This window comes from Melanostigma gelatinosum (assembly GCF_949748355.1).
Source record: "Melanostigma gelatinosum genome assembly, chromosome: 9".
NCBI lineage: Eukaryota > Metazoa > Chordata > Actinopteri > Perciformes > Zoarcidae > Melanostigma > Melanostigma gelatinosum.
Window position 1 is genome coordinate 1,522,606 of NC_136642.1, and position 12,158 is coordinate 1,534,763.

Here is a 12,158-nt window from a genome sequence, read left to right on the forward strand (position 1 = left end):
TCTCTACAGTGAAAAGTGGATCACAACACGAGGAAGTGAGCTGCCGGTGAACTGGGTCACACACTTCCTCAGTCTTTCATGTTTTCCTGTACGTGAGTCAGCGGAGCCCGCAAGTACAATTCCTGTTTGTCTGCAACAGCAGCTGCTGCTCTCACAGGTTCCCTGAACACACCGTCACTACAGGAACGCCGTGTGTGTGTGTGTGTGTGTGTGTGTGTGAGACCTTCTGTAATCCCTCAGTGTGTTTGAGATAAACAGGGACGTTTAGGAGGTTAATAAACCTTGCAAATGACATCACTCATAGAAAACACTGCTCTGTTGTTGGGGGGGGGGGGGGGGGCTCACTCACAGCTGTTGAGGCTCCTCTGTATTTAGAGGCACATTCAGACCAACAATAATCTTCCAGTTGGTGCTGAAAAACAAACCAGGAAGTCTTAAAACTCTGATGAGACAGAGTGTTTAGCCTGCAGCGGCTTTTAAAAATGATTTTAATGAAAGTGAAGTCAGAGCTTCACGTGTTAAAGCTGCATTCTCTCTAGTGTCCACCAGGGGGCGACTCCTCTGGTTGTATAGAAGTCTATAGAAAATGACTCTACTTCTCTCTTGATTTATTACCTCAGTAAACATTGTAAACATGAGTTTATGGTCTCAACTAAGTGTTGAAGTTGTTTCTTGTGAAGACGGAAGTTTATTTTGAAAAGACTGTATTCATGTACGAGCAGAAATTGACGTGTTTCTGGATTTTCGAAGATAAACGCACGATAAAAAAGATATCATGCACACTTTAGTTCGCTAAAGTTTGCTAACTTTAGTTTCATAAAAGCAACAGTGAGCATCTGTTCTCGGAAACTCTCTTCAAGATGACATTTGTGTGTTGTTTCTGTGGTCTACAGTAGGAACCAATGGGCTCGGAGCTGAGAGCCACATACAGGACGTCAGACAGCGCTGAGAGACGGAGCAGCACATGGTTGTGTTGACAGGAAGAGAAATGTTGAATATGTTCACCCTTATCCTCTTCAGGGGGAACAGTCATCTCCAGCGTTTATCTCCAGCTGCATGGCGTTTTGGACACTGTGGCTAATTTGGAGGAAGTGTATCTTTAACTGTGGATCCTGCTCGGTCGCCACGAATCCTTTTAAAACGTTGTTGAAACTAACTTGTGATCGTTATTCTGGCGCTCCGCGCTTTCCATTTCACGGCCGTGGTGCCGAGCTGAATGGAGGAAAGAAAACAGGCCTTTTCAGCCCAGAGGATCAACTTTGATAGCAGTTGGAGGACAGCCAGCAAGCTTTGGGTTCACCGAGTTTGTTTCCATTCAAAGAGAGAGAGAGAGAGGGAGGGAGGGAGACACACCCCTCGCTCTCCCTCACAGGAATGTGAGGAGGTTGCACATGGCAGGAAGTATATCAAAGGATCTATCTGTTGCTGTTCCGTGAGCCTGCAGGCTGTCAACATGCACAGAAACATTGATTCATTAACAGCAAAGAGGTCAAGTTATTGTTGTGCCGTTCAAACGCGTGGCTGAAGCTTCACGCAGCTGATGTGGACCCAACAATGTGGTTCTTTTATCGCACTTAAAGGTTCAAACATGCCTCTTCTGTGTGGTGGGACAGCAGTGAGATGTGTCTCTTGTGAATACTTCCGTTAGTACACATCCATGTAGTACACTGTGTACACTATGTACTAACAGGGCGCTGCCGGCTTGTTTGATCACTTGACAATTGAATATAAACTTCTCGGGACCAACCCAACACATCCAGCAACACGTCCAGCAACACGTCCAGCAACACGTCCAGCAACACGTGTCAGTTTTTGGCTTGTTCCATTAATACGGTCTTTTCAAAATAAACTTCCATTTTCACAGGAAACAACTGAGTTTAGTGAGTAAAAGATTGTGCTTTGTGTGTGTGCGAACATGGGCTGGCCTGAGCTGCAGACTGTAGCATTGATCAACAGAGATGATGTAATGACAGTTTGTAAAACTCCTGCTGGAGGCGTCCCGATCGCTGCACCCCAAGTTACTGATTCTCTGAATGTACGAGGAACTCCGGCCCCGGCTGGAGTTATGTAACACTGTTTTATATGTGTGTGTGTGTGTGTGTTTAACGTTTTGCTGACTGGACAGCTTTGTGTTCAGACGGCGCCCCTCCCCCATCCTTGCACAGGCCGACCAGCTTTCTCAATCTGAGCAATTGATCGAGTGAGTGGATCCCAGATGGAGCTTCTGAGTGGAGTGTTCTTCATTCTGTCCGATACGCTTCTCGTGTTCCTGGAACTCTCCTCCACGAGTATCTGTGGTATTTACACCAACGTGTAGACAGACTCTGTAGAACGTGACTTGTGTTTTAAATAAAGGAAGTGAAAACAGCCCCAAAGTTTAGCCGCACATCCACGGCTTAATTTAATAGATTTTACTTTTGTTCATAATGATCAAGAATAAGAAAACACAGGAAAGCTGTGTTGTATATGGAGCGTGGAAGATGAGACGAGGAGCCTCGGCTGCTACTTCTGTATTTCCTTCCACGCAGCAGCAGGTTGTGTCTGGGTGGGTTTGGTCTCTGAATGTCCTTTGAGCTCTGCGCGGGCACCTCTCGTCACCAATATCACTGATGCTCAGTCGATGGAAGTACATCTCTGAGAAAGTTTAAAAACCCAACAGTAAACAAAAATGTAAAAATGATCAAAGGAATTCAACTTGTGTTTTTTCTTTTTAATGATGACATGGTAACTGTGTTATTGTGCACTAAAGACATGTTCCAGTTCGCTTCCACTCATCACGGTTCTGTTTCACAGAGGAGCAGCACATCAAGAACACAGAGAGAAACATGTGACGGAGAAAAAAACGCCCCGAACTGCTTTGTGGCTCAGAAGGTTAATATATCAGTCACAGTATTTTAATAATATTATATGTTTATGTGTGTATATGAAGGGGCCACTCTGAACAATATGTACTTTTACTTTTGATACGTTGGTTCATTTGAATGCAGGACTCACTGAGAACAATAAAAACAACTGAGGACCGTGGATTTTTAAATGCTGAGTCATTGTTTATTTTCTTCTGCTGTTGTGAAACTGTGACTCCAAACCGTCAAACCTAAAAACGGTTCGATCCTCTCATCGTGACCTCAAATCATGACCTCAAATGCCTCACAGACCCGACTGAACCAGTATTTGTTTTCATCCATAATCTGAAGCTTTCTAAAATCAGGTTCCCTTTGATATAGAAGTGAAAACATGAATATTCATGAGCATCTGTCCTGATGATTCGTCAGCGGATTTCAGCTCCGACCAACACCAACAGACCTTTGCAGGTTCCCAGAGGAGCCATTAGTTCCGAACACACGGCGTTCCTCCGGGGACACGTTTGATCGTTGCGCCACAACCAGGAAGGAGGATGAAGAGCGAGTGAGCAGAAAGCACAGAAACACCTGCACGACTAAATACAACAGGCCTGTAATGAATACTGCACTAGAGAGCTGGATGGTGCGTTCTGTACGGTGGCCCTGAGAGCTCAAACGTACGGCACATGAAGAAAGCATCTTCAACAATTTGACAAATAAGAGAAAACTCAACCAAATACAGAAACACGGTACCAGAAGTACCACAACGCAGCGCAACGCAACGCAGCGCAACGCAGCGCAACGCAGCGCAGCGCAACGCAACGCAACGCAGCGCAGCGCAGCGCAGCGCAGCGCAACGCAACGCAACGCAGCGCAACGCAGCGCAACGCAACGCAGCGCAACGCAGCGCAACGCAGCGCAGCGCAACGCAACGCAGCGCAACGCAGCGCAACGCAGCGCAACGCAGCGCAGCGCAACGCAGCGCAGCGCAACGCAGTGCAACGCAGCGCAACGCAGCGCAACGCAACGCAGCGCAACGCAGGACACACAGGAGATGGTAAGAAGTGAATAAGTTGTTTAAACAGAGGATGAAGCGTCTGTTTGGGTTCAGTTGTTAAACTTAAATGAACCCGAGGTGATCAGGGGACGCTGACACGATGAAGCACCGAGCTGCTCCTCATGAACACCAGCTAATGTTTGAGCACACACACACACACACACACACACTCACACACACACACACACACACACACACACACACACACACACACACACTCACACACACACAGACACACACAGACACACATAGCATAGCATGTGTCATAGCATGTGTCCTATAAATAAGTTGTATTATTGTTAATATCAATCACACAAGATATGTTTTTTTAGATTAAACCGAAGACTAATTGCCAACAATCGAGCGTTAAGCATTCATGTTAAATAGGATTTTCTACAAAACGTGGTGTTTTGTTGTTAAATCTAAGAGCCAATCAGCTCTCTCTGATCTGGGGACAGCCAGGCGTTTCCCATCATGCACTGGGTCATGCAGTCGATGGAGAGTAACTGGCTCTAAACACTGCAGCTCCGCCTCGATCTCTTGAGGTCACCGTTGACCTCGTGCTCATGACGCCGGAGCAAGTCGGGATCAAGTCGGACGCAAATCTACCCAGCATGCATTGTGCTGGGATCGCCGGTGATCGATTGTGATCAGGACCGGCTCATCTCCAACAAGCCTTAAAGTCGTGGTCGTGAAGCAGTCTCAGTTTAGTCCTGATCCTCCACAGCAGCTGTTCACAGACTCTTATCCTCAGTTCCCGCTCTGAAGAGCCACGATGTGGTTTTCTTGTCTTCCGTTGAGCTCGTCTGTTTCTCAGCCTCCATCTTTGCTTTATTCTGGATGTTTCTGATCATTTCAAACACTTTTAAATCACTTTTCCAGGTTTTGTAGAAAGTTTTGCAAATGTAAAACCAAACTCATGGTTCACCATCTTGAGTTTGGCGGTCGCCATCTTGGTTTTTGTCTTCAGCCATCCTGGTTTGTGTAAAGGCTATCATAGTTTATATAGTTTATAATATGATTATTATTACTATTATATAGTGTTATACTGCTAATAATAACAACAATCATACTAATAATACAATAATGTACATTTACAATATGTCGGCATGTAAATGATATATTTATGAACATTTTTATTTGTTTATTTATTCATCTATTTATGTATAAGTGATAAACTAATGATAATATAATATGAGGTGACTCAGCAGTACCGCCTGCTGCCACCAGAGGGCAGAATGTCTCTATGAAATACAAGGTTCAACATTCTTGTTTCATGTTGTTGACATATTAGAGTCAAAGGTTTTTACATTGATGATATCTCTTTATATCACTCATAAATCATAAATCACTGTCAACAGACATTAAACAAATCAGTTCTCACCATGTTGTTATTAATCAATGTATGAATGCGTGTGTGAGTGATGTGTGAACCTTCAGCACACAGAGAGGAATGAACGAGTGAAGTTTGGTGAATGTAAGAGCTGCTGAAGTGGAGATTTATCATCAGAGTCTGAGAACAAACTCATTGAGAGGAAACGTCTTAAAGAGACGTTTAGTTCCATTACAGACATTTAGACTCTACAGGTGAATATTCACCACTTCATCACTCACATTAAGACTCTACAGGTGAATATTCACCACTTCATCACTCACATTCAGAGACTCTGCAGGTGAATATTCACCACTTCATCACTCACATTAAGACTCTACAGGTGAATATTCACCACTTCATCACTCAAATTAAGACTCTACAGGTGAATATTCACCACTTCATCACTCACATTAAGACTCTACAGGTGAATATTCACCACTTCATCACTCACATTAAGACTCTACAGGTGAATATTCACCACTTCATCACTCACATTAAGAGACTCTACAGGTGAATATTCACCACTTCATCACTCACATTAAGACTCTACAGGTGAATATTCACCACTTCATCACTCACATTCAGAGACTATACAGGTGAATATTCACCACTTCATCACTCACATTAAGACTCTACAGGTGAATATTCACCACTTCATCACTCACATTAAGACTCTACAGGTGAATATTCACCACTTCATCACTCACATTAAGACTCTACAGGTGAATATTCACCACTTCATCACTCACATTTAGACTCTACAGGTGAATATTCACCACTTCATCACTCACATTAAGACTCTACAGGTGAATATTCACCACTTCATCACTCACATTTAGACTCTACAGGTGAATATTCACCACTTCATCACTCACATTAAGACTCTACAGGTGAATATTCACCACTTCATCACTCACATTCAGAGACTCTACAGGTGAATATTCACCACTTCATCACTCACATTAAGACTCTACAGGTGAATATTCACCACTTCATCACTCACATTAAGACTCTACAGGTGAATATTCACCACTTCATCACTCACATTAAGACTCTACAGGTGAATATTCACCACTTCATCACTCACATTTAGACTCTACAGGTGAATATTCACCACTTCATCACTCACATTAAGACTCTACAGGTGAATATTCACCACTTCATCACTCACATTTAGACTCTACAGGTGAATATTCACCACTTCATCACTCACATTAAGACTCTACAGGTGAATATTCACCACTTCATCACTCACAGTAAGACTCTACAGGTGAATATTCACCACTTCATCACTCACATTAAGAGACTCTACAGGTGAATATTCACCACTTCATCACTCACATTAAGGCCTAGTCCACACTACTCCAGTTTTACTCCATCGTTGCTACGTTCACACTGAGCAGCCACACTACGCAGGAGTTTTGGAGCACCCTAAACGGAGGAGCCTGAAAACTCCGCTGGGCTACACGCTGATTGACAGGTCTCTACCAGAGACGTATACGGCGTCTCTACGACACTCCTCAGTCCAGATATGGTCACTTCCTGTTCACTGGTTGCAAAAGAAAGCAAAATGCCGACACTCGTATTCCAAGATGGCAACGACGAAATCGCTTCATGACATCAGTTCACCAATGGATGAGGTCACCATGACTACGTGCACTTCTTCTATGCAGTCTGTGGTCACAACAACACGAGTCTGAACACTTATCACAATACTCATATTTGATTGGCCGAGCAGCATCATGTGATGTGATTTACAACGCATGTGATTGGTCGATGTGTTTCCTGGACCGCTGAACGACTAAAGGCTGGAAAACCGTTCAAATAAAAGCGCTCCATCAAAATGTAATAATGCTAAATTTTTTATCGGTTGTAGGTCCGGGTCCGGATACAACGGCGTCTGGACCCGGACCTGGACCACGGTCCGCCTATTAGTGACCCCTGGTAACACGACAAAGTTGACATAAAGACTTTGTGCTCCTCTGCAAAATGTGTGCCAACTATTCAGGGGCTTTTATTCTGAAGGGATCAAAGTGAAAGTGAAGCCTCCTGCCGTCACTTCCCTCTGTGTGTCTGTAGGGGGAGCTGCTGTCTCTCTGCTGCCTTCACCCTCCTGCAGCCACACACACACCGACACACACACTCACACACACACACACCTACACACACACTCACACACACACACGCACACACACACACACTCACACACACACACACCTACACACACACACACACACACACACACCTACACCCACACACACACATGCACACACACACACACACACACACACACCTACACACACACACACACACACACACACCTACACCCACACACACACACACACACACCTACACACACATACCCACACGCACACACACACACACACACACACCTACACACACACACTCACACACACACACACACACACACTCACACACACACACAGATGCTTGACACCGGTCGTCTGTTTGCGATTACGCCGGCTGAAGGTCAGCGTGTGAGTTGATGCAGAGAGGCGCTGTTGCCGTGGCGACGTCGTCCCTGACTGACAGGTGTGTGTGAGTGTGTGTGTGTGTGTGTAGGTGTGTGTGAGTGAATGTGTGTGCAGACTGATCGGAGGTCAGCTGTGTGTGTGAGAGACGTCTCTCTGATTTAAATGTGTTCATTTGTTTGTACAAATGTGAATAAAAAGTCGTTTTGTTGTTTTTAAATTCACTTTGTTACAAAACGAACTCTTTTAAAACGTGAGTTTCCAGTAAGTTTGATTCATTTTCTCTTCTTGTGTTTCTGTTTTTCTGATGTTTGACCGTCGCCTTTAGAACAGACGTGTTTAATCTGAATGATCTGATTAAATCAATGTTAAAGAAAAGAACAATGGAAAGATTAAACTGCATTTTTTGCGCTGAAAGTGACGAAGAACATTTACTCGAGTACTGCAATTCTATCGTACTTGTACCTTCAACTCTCCACAGCTCAGAGGGAAGTATTGTACTTTTTACTCCACGACATTTACGTGACAGTTTTTGTGGATTCTTATTGTTATAAAAAATAATGAATTATGATGTAGACATCAACAGCTGAAACATTAATGTCACGACCAAATTCATATTTTAATAATTATAATCCGATAATAAAATCAATCTGACATCTGACTCATCCTTCCTGATGTTGTCTTCTTAGTTCAGATTATTCAGATTATATGTTTAGATTATTGTATACGACGAAAAGATGGACGGATGTACACAAATCGAATAAATTGCCTTTTGTGACTATTTCTTGAGCTGATATCATGCTGATATCAAGGATTATAAAACAAGACGGGAAAGCAGATCAGATCCACTACTACCGTTCTTACCCTTCACAATAAAAGCCCGAGACATATATATTCAGAAATTCATATTTATTTTGTTCCGTTAAGTAAAAGCTTTAAGAGTGTAAATATTTTCAGACTTCATACATGTGCAGCATGAGCTTAGGTTTTTATTTTCTTTGCTGAACAAGCATCGTGTGTGTGTGTGTGTGTGTGTGTGTGCTGTGAGGGAGTCAGTTGAAGTGAGAAAGAGGAAGACGATGCTGTAAATCCTCGTCTTCTGCTGCTTTAGCTCCTCAGCCTGCTCCTCTTTTCCCTGAGATTAGACTACACAGGGGGCGTGTGTGTGTGTGTGTGTGTGTGTGTGTGTGTGAGAAAGTCACTTATAAGCCTTGGTGTGTGTATTGATATGTGTATTAGACTGTGTGAGTTAAAAAGCAGTTTTAAGCTTCCTGCATGTGTGTGTGATAATAATAATCTCCTTTTGTATGTCTGACATGTGTGAATATAGTTGTGTTGAATGCATGTGTGTGTGTGTGTGTGTGTGTGTGCAGTTGGTAAACGCGTCCCTCGTCTCCCTCGACTGGAATATGAGCCAGAAAACCCCGGCGCTCCGACACAGAAATCCAGGTTTGTGATGATGAGAAGCAGAATAATCAGATGAGGAAGATGAGGAGGAGGAAGGTGGGTGAAGTGAGTGATTTAGGATCTCTATACAGTTTATGATTGTAACCAGGCGGCAACCTCCGGTTCTTTAAAGTGAAGTCAGTGCTTCACGTGTTAAAGCTGCATTCTCTCTAGTGTCCACCAGGGGGCGACTCCTCTGGTTGTATAGAAGTCTATAGAAAATGACTCTACTTCTCTCTTGATTTATTCCCTCAGTAAACATTGTAAACATGAGTTTATGTCTCAATCTCTAGTTTCAAGTCTTCTTCAATACAGCATGATGTTCATTTAGTACATTATGGTCCATTTAGAGTCACACAGACCATAAAGCATTTTCTCATAGACTCATAGACACAGAGGAGTCGCCCCCTGATGGACAGCAGAGAGAATGCAGCTTTAAGACTTGAAGCTTTGACTTCACACCGCAGTTCTGCCGAGTTCGCACACCTCCCGTCTCCCCAAGTCAGCTTTTTACCCACAGATCCCAGACGTTCAGTGTGTGTGTGTGTGTAGGTAGAAGATAGAGCTTGTGTATGCATATTTGAAAAATGATGGTACAAGAGCAGCAGTGTGTGTGTGTGTGTGTGCTGTCGTCCGTGTGAGCTGTCGTCCAGGATTTACTCTCGGTGAGAGTTAATCTGAGTGTCGGCAGGATTCTCTAAAGGTTACAGAGACACAGAGAGGAGTGTGTTGGAAACACTGCAGCTGACCTCATTTCCAACACACACACACACACACACACACCTCCTTCACTTGTCTTTAATACTGTGCTTGATGGTGTGTTTGATTTGTAGATGTGTGTCTGTGAGCAAAAACAACCAAATAAAACTTCTTTCATTGCTGCTCCTCTGTGAAGTTGCACAGGTTGCGCTTGCGGTCCCTCTGGGTTCAACCTGCAACACAAAGAGGTAAAAGTACACGTCGTAAATACAACACGTCTTCATGCACTGAACGGCAATTCCTTCAAGGCTGCAACTAATGGCTAACAAGGTAACGCAACAAGGTAGCGCAACAAGGTAGCGCAACAAGGTAGCGCAACAAGGTAGCGCAACAAGGTAGCGCAACAAGGTAGCGCAACAAGGTAGCGCAACAAGGTAGCGCAACAAGGTAACGCAACAAGGTAGCGCAACAAGGTAACGCAACAAGGTAGGGCAACAAGGTAGCGCAACAAGGTAGCGCAACAAGGTAACGCAACAAGGTAGCGCAACAAGGTAGCGCAACAAGGTAGCGCAACAAGGTAGCGCAACAAGGTAGCGCAACAAGGTAACGCAACAAGGTAGCGCAACAAGGTAACGCAACAAGGTAGCGCAACAAGGTAGCGCAACAAGGTAGCGCAACAAGGTAACGCAACAAGGTAGCGCAACAAGGTAGCGCAACAAGGTAGCGCAACAAGGTAGCGCAACAAGGTAGCGCAACAAGGTAGCGCAACAAGGTAGCGCAACAACGCAACATGACGACCGTAAATGAAGAACAAACCTTACGTAACAAACATAACGTTATGTGACATACTTAAAGAAACGTCTACCTTTTCTTTCACACGGTACATGAACACCGGTGTCCTGGGTGAAAGTCCTGAGTTTGTTTGACAGCTGCTCGTTCTACTACGTCACTTGTTCTGCGCGTTGCTTGTTATTTACGTCGGTTGTTGTGACCGAATGCAAAACAGTCTCCGAAAAATCTTTGACAATCAGCGTAACCGTGGTTTGCAGAAACTCACAACGCCAACATTTCTTCTTGGCAACTGGGCGTGGCTTAGAGATCTGTGTTTTACTTCGTCGTACATAAGTTCAGCTCTACTTCTGATTTGTTGACGAAAGAACCCCACAAACACCAGCAACTGGCTGTAAGTAATAATTCTTGAGGTGTCAGGTTGACATGTTTATGAGAAATCCCACTCAGCATGTTCCTGAGTCATGTGATGAACTGATTTAAGAAAAGGAAATGAAGGAACCGAGTGACGCTACTCAGTCTGTTGCTGACAGACGACCTTCAGGTGACGATTCATTTACAAACTGAAGAGCAGCTCCGAGTGAACCGAGCGGGTCGACACCCTTCCAACGCGCCCGTTGCCTTGAAGGGATGCCAAATGGCTCGGCTCCACCGCACTGATCTCATCCACTCTCTAAACTCTGAATATTAAAACACATAATGCATACAGTTCCCCCACCGTAGGTCTTTGTGGTGTACCGGCGCTTAACGTGCTGATTTAGATGTGGGGCGTCAGCCGAGCCGCCCTCAGGCGGTTTTACCCTCTGCGACCCGGTTTATGGAGGCTCCCGCTTCCCCCGCCGGGGCTGGTCCCCCAAATGACTCTCCTCCAAAGTGCTGCTTTTAATAAGGGAGGAACAGATCCCTATCTGGGACTTCATTATTGATTATTGTTACAACCCAGAGATCAAACTGACATAACCGGGTAAACATAAATCCAGTTATTGTTCAGAGAGTTTTCACAGCGTGTGGAGACAAATGAACCAGACGAAGGATTTCAAACAACTCAATTTCAGCAGATACTTGGCTGGCTTGTGGGGAAGTGACAGTGAGGAATGTTTAACTGGTCCTGAACCAGTCTCAGTGTAGTCCTGGTCCTCTTTATGAACCAGTCTCAGTGTAGTCCTGATCCTCTATCAGACCTCCATCAGTACAGAGACCATCAGAGAGAAGATGGTCTGTTTCTATAGAGTTGTTCTTGATGCTCGTCATCGGAGCCACCGGGTCGGATTCTGGTGAAACCAGATGAACTCATGCAGGTTCACCAGAACCTCCTTCAGCTCAGACTCCAGCAGAGACTGGTCCACCGTGGACAGACCCAGATCCTCCAGCAGAGACCGGACCACCGTGGACAGACCCAGATCCTCCAGCAGAGACCGGTCCACCGTGGACAGACCCAGATCCTCCAGCAGAGACCGGTC